This window comes from Phasianus colchicus, chromosome 7 (genome assembly GCF_987193195.1).
Source record: "Phasianus colchicus chromosome 7, bPhaCol1.hap1.1, whole genome shotgun sequence".
Lineage (NCBI taxonomy): Eukaryota > Metazoa > Chordata > Aves > Galliformes > Phasianidae > Phasianus > Phasianus colchicus.
In genome coordinates this window covers 20,829,907-20,843,218 of record NC_143442.1, presented here as the reverse complement: position 1 = coordinate 20,843,218, position 13,312 = coordinate 20,829,907, and the positions used below count along the sequence as shown (strand labels likewise).

At 37.6% G+C, this 13,312-nt stretch overlaps 1 long non-coding RNA gene across 3 annotated transcripts in view; it reads left to right on the top strand.

Annotated features, from left to right (window-relative positions):
• The window catches only part of LOC149917259 (uncharacterized), an 84,958-nt gene that overhangs the window by 50,624 nt on the left and 21,022 nt on the right, over positions 1-13,312 (top strand). For 2 of the 3 annotated variants that reach the window (XR_016468029.1, XR_016468031.1), the window contains exon 3: positions 11,018-11,091. This is a non-coding gene — a long non-coding RNA (uncharacterized LOC149917259). The remainder of the gene's footprint in view (positions 1-11,017; positions 11,092-13,312) is intronic. The other variant, XR_016468030.1, reaches the window with a different exon arrangement.

Below are 13,312 nucleotides of genomic sequence, written 5' to 3'. Positions count from 1 at the left end.
TGTTCTACTATAGGCTTCCATTTTTCTTTCATGACTAATCTCCACAAATGAATAATACTTTGCATATTTATTTCTGTGAATACTTTAATGGTCACATGTCCTTATTCACAGGATATAGTGGCTTATTTCCTGTTCTGATTCCAAATTTTAAAAAAAAAAAGCACATAAAAACTTGTGCTTTCTCATGATTTTCTGTTTAAAAATAGTATGGGATTCTCATGGTCTGTTTCATTGCACTTGTGCTGAATTCAGCGGGAGTCTGATGTTGATGCTTGTGTTGAGGTTAATACAAGAAAACATGACAATAGAACCTGCATTCATGATTATTTCTTTGATATGTTTGTATGATTTTCTCTTTTGTTATCTACAGAAGTTTAATTTCTAAATCAGAACAAGCAGGCACTTTTACCTACATAACCCATGGTGGCACTTTGCCTGCTTGAAAAGTGATTGTGTTTCATTGCCCCATGGAGAAAGCAGAGGCTTCTTCTCCAGTGATGAAGTCCATGAGAACTTTACCATGACTCTTAGTTCATTTGATCATGATGATTATCTGGATTTTCAAACAATATCTACAGGCTAACACAGCAAATTCATCAAATAAATTAGGGTACAATTGTATGCCCAAGTACTTGGAGAAATATTTCTCCTTTTATGTGATGGAATGGAGGATGCAGAGCAGTTTTTCCTTCAGATTCATTTGTGGATTTGCAGATGGTTTGCAGGCTGTTTTCCATGCAGCGGAGAGCTCATGCAGACAGAATTCCTTCCACACCTAGACAAATGCTAGCTAAAAGCCAGAAGGAGATCTTGGTGGAGTCTCAGTAGTTTTTTATTGTTGTGTTTTTCCCTCCTGGACTGTAAGAACTGATGAGCCACGTTGGTTCATTTATTAGGAGGATGCTTTTAAAAGTAATATCTGTGTCAAAGGAATGTATGTGCAAGTTTGTGGTATAGATAGTTCAAGAGAGCCTTTAACTATGCTAACTTGTTATGTAAAAGTACCTAACCTTTTTTTTTTTCCCCATATATTGTATCTCCTATATAATATAATTTTCCCAGACAAAGAAAACCCTCCGACATCAAAGAACACCACCATGTTTTCCTTCTCCTCAAGCATGAATCTTTCTACGTTTCTTAATTTGACTCCTATAATTGTTGAAGAAAATAAGTACTAAGATTCATAAACAATGCTTCACTTGAGAGACGAGACTTGTCTTCACAATGCATTATAATCTTATGCTGACCTCCAAACAGAACTACTCAGTGACTCATTCACATAAGTTTTCTGAAGGTTGTATTAGTGTAGCCTGTTTACTGATCACGTTCATTGATAGGTTTAACAAAATTTGTTCTGTATTGTATTCAGTCACGTGATCTGATTTTTGGGTGGTACTGTGTGGAGTCAGGATTTGGACTCGATCCTTATGAGTCCCTTCCAACTCAGGATATTCTATGATTCTGTGATTGATGGCTCTTGAAGCAATAATGGTAATACTACGTGAACTCAAATTAAATTTGTTTACAACCAGTTCTTTTTATAAGTGAAGCAAAGAAAGTATCTATCCTGATATCAATGTGACTCCTGACGAAGTCTGCATTTAAAAATGTGATATCCAACCTATAGTGATTTAGTCAAAATTAAAATGAAAAATAAAAAAGATAATTCTGGGGAAACTTGATCTTCTAAGAGCGGTGGTGGGGCAAAGCAAATTTCTAATGGTAATGTCCTTTAATGTTAAGTTTAGAGCCCTTTGAGAAAACAGTGCCCAGTCCTCCATGTATTGTACAAGGAAGTATATGATGCTACTGATTTAAGAAAATTAGTATTCTCTCCCCATGGCACCCATGCAATGGAGAGTTCCCTGGGTCTCAGAAAACAGCAGCTTCAGCACAAGACTGGGTGTATCAATATGTTTGGAATAAATCAAAAAACACCTCTAGAAAAATAGTTGTCCTTTTCCTCTCTCTTGCTTTCGTTCAGTATTAAAAGTATATAAGATGTTATGCCAAAAGAGATTTGTCCTTTTTATCTAGAAAGAGAAACACTTTTGTTATTTGCATTTCTGAATTGCTTAGCTGCCCAAGCATGCTTTATGTGTGCTGCTTGAAATGTGTCATTGGATCACGTGAGCACTGTTCTCTAGCTGATGTTGGACTTTCTCCAACAAATATGGATTATGTTAAAGTAGGTTCTGAATTGACGAGGATATGTTAATAACTCCCAGATGGGCATCTTTGCTCAGGGAAATACAAGCGGTGTATGGCAGGAGCGAGTGTTTGGCAGGTCCATCATTCCGTCATTAAAGGCCACATTATTACTTACAACTCTACTTGCATGACAATTGCTTGCATAAACTCAGTCTCCCAATAACAAATACACACAATTTGCTTTTACATACATTTTCCTTTTGCAAGGATTTTTTTTATATGCCAGCTAGTATTCCCTCCAGTTCAAGGGATGTGTTTTTGAAAATGAAATAATAGTATGAAATGTACACTTGGGTCCCACAAATTCATGATAAAGATCTTTTTTCTTTCAAGTACATGATAAAAAAAAAACCACCAAAAAACAACAAACACCAACTACTTTCATCTTCATGTTTTTGTAGCCTGTATTCAACATTAAAGGCCATCTCAAGAATTCTGTTGACTTGACAATTTAAATTGTGATATATTTGGATATACTATATTTAAAAGAAAATAGTGTTTATTTTATGCTCTAAGGGGATCTGTAGTCTTCTTAGAAGCAGATAAACACAATGTTTTTCACCCAGTTTCGTGGATGAAATTATGGTTAGAAAACTATATAAGCAGTATACATGAGTGTGAATTATGTGTTAAAAATGTATTCATTATGCACCTTGATCACTGAACTTGTACTTAGTCTGTTTATCAGTTTCACCAAAACATTCCAATGCTCTGTTCATCCAACAAACTTCTGGAAAATGTGGCTGGCTGGAAAATACTCCTTCCTCCTTTCTTTGCCCAACTTTTCAGTCTTAAGCTTCCCGACTACCCAGTTATGAACTTGAAAACAAATGCAAAAGCCATATCATTTTTTTGGATTATATAAAAAAAATTATAACCTTCACTGCTGTCTAGAAGAAAAGGTTTTGTGTTTTGAGAATGGGATGCTTTGGTATTTCTAGATTTTATTCTTATTTTTAGTCCTAGAGCTCAGATTTCAGGAGTTGAAATCTGTAAAACTTGATCTCTGGTGATGACCTGGGGGGCTGGTAGGTACCAGGTGAGATGACATAAGTAGTACAGACAATCACCATTTTTTTGGGGGGGAATCTTCATAAAATGTGCATTTTTTTTAAGATGTAGTGAATAAACTAAAAATATTTTTTTATCAGCTGCCTAGGTTATTCTATCCCAAAGTCAGTTCTGTTCTTCATTTTATTGTTTTCTCACAAATATACATCTGTATTTTCTCACTCATTTATGCTCAAACTTGGATTTTGACTAGCATATCAATGATAATGATTACTTTATAGTTCTTAATAGTAAAAAGGCAAAGTATATATTTTGCAATAATCTCTTTGAGCCAGCTGATGTGAATTTGCATTTTACAGTATATTCTGGAGAAAACTGCTCTGTTGGGGCAGTATTTTCTGTTGATGACCCAAAACATCAATACCATCCGGTGTCTGGAGCTGACCCAAGCAACAAAGATACCATGAGGGCTCCACATATTTTTGTACTTCTCCAATCTCCTTCTGCATGTTATGATATTATTACTCTCAATCTGGCACTTAATTTTCTTGGCTCTTAAAATGAGTGTTGCAAGAGTAGTTGAATGTAATATGTGGTATTTTAATATTGTGACTCTTAATGCTACATAAAACCTTTGTTTCCTACAGGTTTATTGAGCTGGTGTATTAGATTTCCTGCTGCATGAGCAAGAAGATTATGGTGGCTTACATCTAAGTGTACTTTTGGGAGGCATTTTGTATTTTCTCTATAAATAGTCTTTCTAAAACACAATTTTGAAACTATTAATGTTTATATCGCATTATACATCTCTCTAAGTTTACTGTCCTGAGTATACAGTATGGTTGCAAGAGGAAATCTTTTTGTCTAAGAAACGTGTTCAGAATTGTCATTGTTAAAAGGCTACTAAAAGGTAGGTTTGCTTCTAAAAGGCAGGTTTGTGATATTTATCTTCTTATCCGTATGGTATTTTTGGCTTATTACACAATGTCGTTCCTGTTTTCAACAACAGTAAAATTGCATCTTTTAAGGAGTTAAGCACTTCAGTAGAAATTGCAAATGTGTGAGCATCCTGGCTATTCTGATTGTGTCAGAAAAATGTCAAATGAGTCAATTGCAATTATGAGCTCTTCACAGATAAAACTTAGACTTGAGGATTAGTGTAGAACTTGTATTTTACACTGTATAAACTTTTTTTTTCATCTTAAGCGAAAGAATGTGCTCATTATAGAATTTAAAGAAAGAAACCCTGGAAAGATCCTTTGTCCTAAGAAAAATGGAAAATATACAGGGGAGGAGGAAGCAGAGGTAGTTTGTATGTGTAGTATCTCACTGATGTGTATTCTGTTTTGAGAATAATTTAATGAGCAATTTCTCCACGATTTATAAGAAGATGCCACAGGCCTAAATCTAGAAGGTCCCCCAGAGCCATTTATTTCATCCACACATGAACAGCCAGTTTCATTATTTTTAAAAATGGAACATGAGCAGAACAAATAGTGTAGTTCTGTCCAGTGCAATGAGAGATTATCATCTTAAGCCACGATCGTCTGGTGGGCTGGGCCCAGCTCCACATTCTCCTTGGGTTCAGATGTGGGTGCCACGTGGGCAATCTGGCAGTTTACTGGGGCATTGTTAGCTGGCTGTGCCTCCGGGTAGGATTTGAGGCAGGCCTGGAGCAGCTGTGGGCCAGGAGGGACACTCAGCGCCCTCCATCAGTGCCGGAGCTGGTGCCAAAGCCCAAGTGACATGGAGGAGGCATTAGGTCAGATGAGTTACGCTAAGTGGCAACTGATAAATTCAAGATGACAATTTGTAACAATGGTATTTCTCCCAGTAATTAATTCCAGTGGTGCCCGAGGCAGTGCTGGGTTGCTGCAACCAGTGTGGCCAGAGCTGAGCAGCTAATGAGAAAGCATTACAGTGAGGACTGGGGGCTGTGTGTTCTGGCAGGATGAGGTCACTGTGAGTAGGAAGTGTTAATGCAAGCTTCGTGTGATAAACTATGACAAAGAAACACTGTGTTAGTTTGAGAGGCTAAAATGCAGGCATCCTTTGGTGTTTTTTCACACGTTGCCTGTAGAATGGCACCACGCCTTGCCTCCGTGCCGACACATGTGTACCATGCCTGAGCTGGTTAGCTGTTGCAATGGAACACAGTTCCTTTCCTCCCTTTCATTTGTTCTAATTACTGTTGTCAGGGAGCACTGAACACTCAGCTTAGCGGAAGAAGTTTGGTGAGTGTTACTGGTGAATAGAAAGAATGGTGAGAAAATAACACCTTGGCACTCATCATCCTCCCTGGTCAGCAGTGGGGATGGGACTGCTTGGCACTGGTGGGCAAAAGCCAAGTGCTTCCAAACACTTTGACTCTGCAAGGTGTGGGGCAAGGCCACCTAAGAATGATGGCCTAAGTATAACGATTGTCCTGCCCTGCTGCTGCAGCAGCACAGGTCTGACTGGGTTGTGTGGGAACTAAAATCCAGATGGAACTTGAAAAAATATTTGTGAGATTTTCCCAGGCTGTTATTCCCCATAGCTGCTGGATTTCCATTATGAATGACTACAGGTGCTGTCTTAACAGAAATGTGGGTGACGAAGTGCTTACTAAGTGCTGTTACCAACAAATCTCAGAAAGTGTTCTAATTAAGGAGTGATACTTTATAACTGTTTCTTGTTAATTGTGAGGATATAGATGAGACGGGCTGTGAATTTTAGCATTTGCATTTTTGTTGTCTAAAGCCTAACAGTTATTTTAACATTTTTGCTTTGTTTTCTCTTGTTTCATATTTAGGTGTAATGATTGTTTTCTTCTGAAAGCATTGCAACTACTTCAGTACAAATACTTCTACAGGGTAGATAAAAATAGTATTTAATCAGATTAGTAAGACTGCATCTAGTCTCAAATGTCAAGTAATATTATTAGTTGCCACACCTGTAACCAAATCTTGCATTTTCTCAGAATATATTGGACTATTGTGGATGTTCCTGTATGTCTTCCCTTCCAGTACGTACCTTTATCTTCTAAAGCCAACTTTTAAAAAATATTTCAGCAAGACCTTATGCATTTTTTTCCTGTGTTTTGCTCACATCTTATCTTTTAAAGCAATACCCAGAATACTCATAGAAGAAAACAAATTACCATACATTCTTTCTCTCATTCAATTATTTTTATACAGTATTGATCTGTAATAGTGAAAATATCTGCTCTCTGATATAAAACTTTAAAGTGATGTTTGAGGCCTATGGTTGCAGCAGATAATTAAAAAAAGTATTAAATACACTGACCCTTTCAGTAATCAGATTTGCAGTGACACTATTTCTCTGATGAACAGTGAAAGAATCATCAAGGGTAATATGCAGTAAGACAAGCTGTGATCTAGCAAGTGACAATTGTTTCCATGGTATTAAAACATTTTGAACACATTCCCTTCTTCTGTTTGTGTAACAAGCTTGTTAGATTGCTCAGGCTTTATTTATTTATTTCTGTAGTTACAAAGAGAACAATTATTTTGTCATCATTTTCATGAAAGAGGAAAAAATATCTCGTAGTTCAATGTCTGGCACAGTCTTAGAATTTTCATTAATTAAATGATGAATTGGAAACTGACGTTAAAAATACTAAATGCAACAGTTAGGCACTATTGCCATTTATTTTAATGCTTAAAGCACAGGCCAAACACTGTAAGGGCAAATTAAATTCTAAGCAGGATGGTGAAGACTCAGGGCTAGAACTACTAAAGTTATAGATAAATTTGGGGATTTCTGTAGGTTTCTGTGATGTCACTGCAGTGTTGAAACAGGTGCCTATGTAATTATCTGCATTTCAGTATTGCATATGTATTTTCATGGAAGACGTGGGGAAATGCTTTTTGACTCTCCATTTAGACTCATCTTCTGCCATATGAAGAGATTCAAAAACATTCATGTTGGTGTTCAGAGGGAGAAATGTGCTCTTACCAGGTCAGTAGGCAAGATCTATGTAGTACTAATTGCTAATTGTTTACAACCCACATTAGATCAATTTTCTGCTCATCAGAAATATGTGAGCATAGTAAATTTTGAGCAGATGTAAAAGTCCTGCATGTGTTTTCTATCTGCAAAATGTGAAGTGTTGCAATAGTTTTCATTTTTGTAGAAGGCATTTTTAATTGTCCTGTGTGGCAAGAAGGCTTTTGAATGTAATGCTAATCAGAGAATCATGAAGGTTGGAAAACACCACTAAGATCATCTAGTCCGACTGTCAGCCCATCACCACCATGCCCACAAACCCATGTTCCCAAGTGCCACATCTGCATGGTTCTTGTACACCTTCAGGGACAGTGATTCCACTGCTCCCCTGGGCAACCTGTTCAAATACCTCACCACTCTTTCTGAGATGAAAGATGTCCTAATATCCTATCTGAAATGGGGAGGGTAATGTCTACCAATGATACAGTTTAGAGAAAAAAAAAGTTTTATGATGAAGAATGTTTTTACCTGGTTTTTATGTCTTCTGCAATTTCATAATTAGTGAAGGTTGCTGTTTTGCTACTATTCAGATGATAAACTTTTAGGGAAGGTTATTGTAAGGAATGGTTCAGACAGGTTAAAGATGTAAAGCGCTTGACTCTAAATGGATTGTTAATTTCCACGTTTCATATTTTATAAAGGATATTTCTTGTTAAATTGGAGAGTCTGGAAAATATATGCTTGCTGCAAGTTTCTGAGAACTTCATTATAACTAAAAACCATTCAAAAATGTCTCATTAATACTGTAATGCTTTTATCAAATAATGTCAATATAAATTCAGCTTTAAATATGAGTTACTGGGTTGGAATTAAAAGTAATACACATAAAAATTTTAAGAACATATTTTCACTGTGGCTGTATGATCTCCTGATGGCCAATGAATCTGGGTTTTAATCTTGATAAAACAAGACATATTATGGTTAAATACAGTGGTTTTTTTTTCCTTTAATTGCAACTACTAGATTTCCCAGCATCAGAAGATATGTTTTATATTACAAACTTTTTGGAAAGTCTGTGTGGTTTAATTTCTTTAGAACAACCCCACAGTTTATTAATAAATTTTACTTCAGGTCCCAGTGCAAAACCCTTATGGTTGGTAGGAGAAGAGATGCTTGGAAGTCTTTTTTGCTCTGCTCTCTGACCCTGTAGTTTATGCTAAGCTGCTCTTGTGTTTGTGCATTCTTCCATCCCTTAGTACCTGCAGCTATTTAGCGTAGCAAATGCGTGGCCAGCTGAACATCAACACTGAGAGATGACAGGGTTTTGCTGCAGAGGGAGGCCAGGCGATATATAATTGCATCGTTGGCTCTCGTTCTGTTCCCACATGTAACTTGGTTAAATGTCACTTCAGACTGCAGGCTCCCACTCTCCCCTCAGCCGTGGGCCTCGTGCAAGCCACGCTCAGGCAGCACAAGTGCAGGTCTGAGCCAGGTCCACAGGGATCCATTTTATCTCCAGGCCTCACCAATCATTGACCCAGCTATTGTTGTTTGTGGTACTTACTGGTAAACTTTTGCAATCAATACAACATCAGCCCGTGCAGCTCCTGGGAATGGAAACCTGAAGCAGCACATTTAATCTTGAGGCCGGCTGCTGCTCCCTGCTCTGCTGCTAACGGGGCAGTTGGCCTCTGAGATGCAGCGTGATTGCTGAGGGGTCAGGAGTGTGTGATGGATGGGCTGCTCCTGGTGTAGCACCTCTCTATCCAGCCAGAGGTGGTTATAGTGACGGACCACAACTGTGCACACTAAAATTCTTGTGCACGTTTGTAGGCACAGTGAGAGCTGGAGGGTGCAGCACTTTGGAGCAAGTCTCTGGGGGGAAAAAAGGTGGTGGAGAATGTGAGAACTCATTAAAAGCTAGCTGAACCTTCTAGTTCATTACAAAATTGGGACAGCTGTTGCAAACACCTTGCCATATACATATATTCCAGCCATACTACTTGTGTTGGTTGTTTTCCTTGCGTTTACATAGTAACAACCATTTTGCAAAGGGTCAAAAACTGGAAATTATCTCAAAAGCCAAAGAATAACAACATTTCTTGAAGTTACAGCAGAAACCAAGTGTCCTCCTTTTGAATCACTTCATTCAATACGTAGTAAACTGATGCAACTGGCACTTTGAATCTATGCTAATACAAAGAAACAGGACTAACTGAGAAAGGTCAGCTAAAAGAAGCATTATTTTACTGAAGTAATCCAGTTCTTAGTCTTCAAGACAATTAAAATGTAATAAAGAAAAACAAACCGACTAATCCAGACATTACCTTGCTGAGTGCTCAACATCTATTGGTAACATTTGTACCAACCTGGGAACCATAACCCCCCCAAAATGCTTCTGATTATTTTATGTTGCTTAACAGGGGAAATTATTAGTCTTCTGAAGAGTGAAATGAAGTACTTACCCATTGTGTGTGTATATATTATATTATAGTATCAAGAATAGCTAGGAAGAGAAGACGTAAGGGAGTTTGTAAGAATTATCTGAAATTTGTATGTAATTTTCTTTGTCTAAAGTCCTGTTACTGTGCCTGAGCTTCTCACGGAGGACTCCAAACTACCAGTGGAAATTAATATTTTCTGTTCTTTATCTTGTTATATAATACAGGAACTGTACTCTGTATGTTGTTCCCAGCACCACTGTTCATAGTATGCACTGATGATGTTGCTCCTGTGGACATTTAACTTGAACAGTCGTGTGGCTTGTATGTGATATATTTTACCAAAATCACATATTCAGGAAAACAGTATTTCACAAACACCTTCTTGTGATGGATGCACACATTTGTTTCTCCTTACCATGAATAGAAACATAATGTTAATTCTCTTTAAAATGCATTAGTCATTACCATTGTATTCCAGCTGAGTACAGGTTCCATTCTCCTGGCACACCTCCTTCTTCAGAAGGTAAGTGTAAACATTTGAAAAACTATTTTTTATTATGCAGAGTACATATTCAATAATGTCAATCCTCCTTGTCATATTGCTCCTGTTGTGTGAAAATTGTTCCTGGCTAAGAGTTGTTTGCCCTTCTTCTCACGCAAGCTTTGAGTCCTCTTCTGGTGGCCTGTCATCATCAGAAAGACTTGCAAAAATTTTTAATAGAAGAAATTCTTCACTGTCAGAGTGACAGAGCACCGGAACAGGTTGCCCATGGAAGTTGTAGTGTCTCTGCCTATGGTGGTATTCAAGACCCATCTGGACAACTATTGTAGGGAATCTGTTTTAGCAGGGGGGCTGGACTCCATGATCTCTAGAGGTCTCTTCCTACCCCTACAATTCTGTGATTCTGTGAATTAAAATTAACATGATCTCTCTATGAATTTATTCAAACCGTATGCTCCGTTGCCAAATACCATGTTTTGCTTGAAAGTGGTGACCCAAAGTATGGTAGGTAGTACTTTGGTCCTGAAAAAATAGAGTTTTTTCCCTCTAGAAAGACAAGAAATATTTGTGAATGAAAACAAATAGCAGAAAAGCTCATCTCCTGCTGTAGATGGCTTTATAAGATTTGCATCTTGAAAATAAAAAGTTAGCGTAACTAAATAGTTACTTCTGGGACACATGCGTTATTTTTTCCCCCCTCAAAATGTTATCCAATAATTTTACTTTACAGATTTTCCATACCTCATCCCCTCTTACTTTTACAAATAAAGATTGCAATGTCAGTGTGCCTTTCCCCAAGAAAACACCCCCAAAATCCAAAACAAACATAAAAACTGAAGTCAGAATACCAAAATGACAGCCTGTGAGACCACGGTAACCTCAGTATTGCTCTCTTCTGCAGCAGAAGAAGAACCAGGATATTTACAGCCGTGGAAGCACTCCTTACAGAAGCAGAACACCACTAGAAATCTGTTGGTGAGCACCTCTATGTTTACTGGTGTTTTAAGATACATTAAGCAGTAATGTACTTACTGAGTAAGCTGCTGTCTGCAATGGGGAAGATATGAAAGCTGGTGAATTACTTCCAGCAACCTTGCTTTTTAATCCTTCCCTTAGCTTGCAGATGAGCATTACTGTAGAGAAAAGTACATGACCTAGCTCCGAAATCTCAGTCCTTCTAGTTGATGTTTCATAGCTGAGAATTCAACCATGCGGTGAAGTCTCTGTTTCAAATCCCGACGCTTCTTTGATTCTAGTATTTCATGTGCTTGAAAACTGTTGTGTAGGAAGCAAGAGTTTTGATCCGGACATCTGCATGTTTCCTGTTTCAGTCCAATAATGCTCTTTCTAAAAATAGAATAAATGTTCTGATTATTGAAATACTATTTTCATCATGTTCCTAGTTCTGTGACAGAGCTACATTGACAGTTCTGTAATATTTAATACAATGTAGACATATTTAATAAATGTCGATTTCTGCAGGTTTTAGATGTGATTTTACTACTGAGGACCTCTAAACTATATTCATAGGTCTGAGCCCTTCCAGCCAAATGGCAAAAGCAAACCTGGTCACATGAAAAGCAAACTACAAAAAAGACAACAGTCAGAAGCAGGCTCTTGTTTGTTTTGAAGCTAAGCTGAGGCAAGAGGTGTTGCTTTGCCTGAAGTAGGACTTCAGCCAGCTAATTGACACAAAGGATGAGATGAAGGAGCAGCTCTGTGCCACCGTTGTCTGGGGAAAGGTGTGCTCCCTGCACAAGAGTCAAAGCACAACCAGTGTGGGAGAAGGCAGAAGGTGTGTCTGCAATCCCTAGAAAGCTGGAAAGGTGCAAATATTAGGAAGGATATTGGTATGGTCTTTAGAGTGAATGAAGGAGACCCAATTGCATTAAAACTGAGCATCACAAAAATGTACCTAAATGTAAGGTCTATTAGGTTAGGAAACAATTGTAGAAAATAAATTGTGTAGGCCCCATTTCTTGAGACTTTTAAAACAGAACAATTCAAGACCCTGGAAAATATAATGTAGATAGTGTAATATAATGATAGGAGGATAGAGTTATTCTAATAGGCCTACTTCATTTCTAATTCTTACGGGTTTGTTAAGCTATTTATGCTTAATTTTACATAGTTATGACTACAGAGTATGTTCATCCAAACTGTAATAAAATCCTTATAACTGATAAAAATAAAAAAGCAATGCCTCATTTTCCTCAAATGAGCTAACTTACCTCAAAAATGAATGACAATCCACGCTGCTAGGGCAGCAGAGGGGTCACCAATTATGCCTTTAAGTAATACTAAGTTCTGTACAGAATTACACTTGTGTGTTTTGTTTGTCCAATAGTAATATAAACCTAGAAACCATGCAATCAACTAGGAGGTGCATGCAGAGCACCTTGCTGCTGGGTGAGAAAGGGACTGTGGGTCCATACCAGCTGCTTGGGGGGCGATGACTGTGGCTGTCTGGCCCAAGACCACTGTGTGAGGATTGTCAGAATGATTCCCTGCTGTTGTGTGGTACACCTCCCTTCCTTCTCCTTACAACTGTACATATGTATAGATACAAAAATGTGTATGTTTAGATGCATAGGTTTTCATTCAGCTCCACGGTTTTACTCTGTGCTGGTTCTCCCTCAACACTTAATCTCTGCTTTAGTTTCATTGTGCAGACTACAAACACAAATGAGTATTTCTTTTGCCCTTTCTTAAATGCAAACATGGCAAACTCTTCCTTGGAGTTGTGTGCAGCTATGTAGAGAGAACTCTCATGTTCTACTGAGTACTTTTTGTTACTGCTTGGCTCTGAGATTTAGAGTCCATTTTGTTTTTCACAAAGCTCCATTCTGAATTTCCAACAAGTGAAAACATGCTGTTAACAATTAACATGGAAAAGACTGCTCTAAATTTGTATTGGGAACAATTTTGGTGCTTGTAACCATCTCATGTATTATATTTTTAATTTCCATCTGGCCAATTGTACCCATGCACAAGATGTATCACCCTGTGAATTGTCATTAAATTCAGCACTAAACCACCTGATTATGACAGGAAGAGAGAAATCTGAGCACTGCAGATTTCATTTCGTTAGCAAATATGTTTATCCATTGCATTTATTTTAATTAAAATGGAAAATGTTGTGAAATTCCTTATTTTAGACTACAATAAACTATTATCTTGTAATGGGTTAAAAATA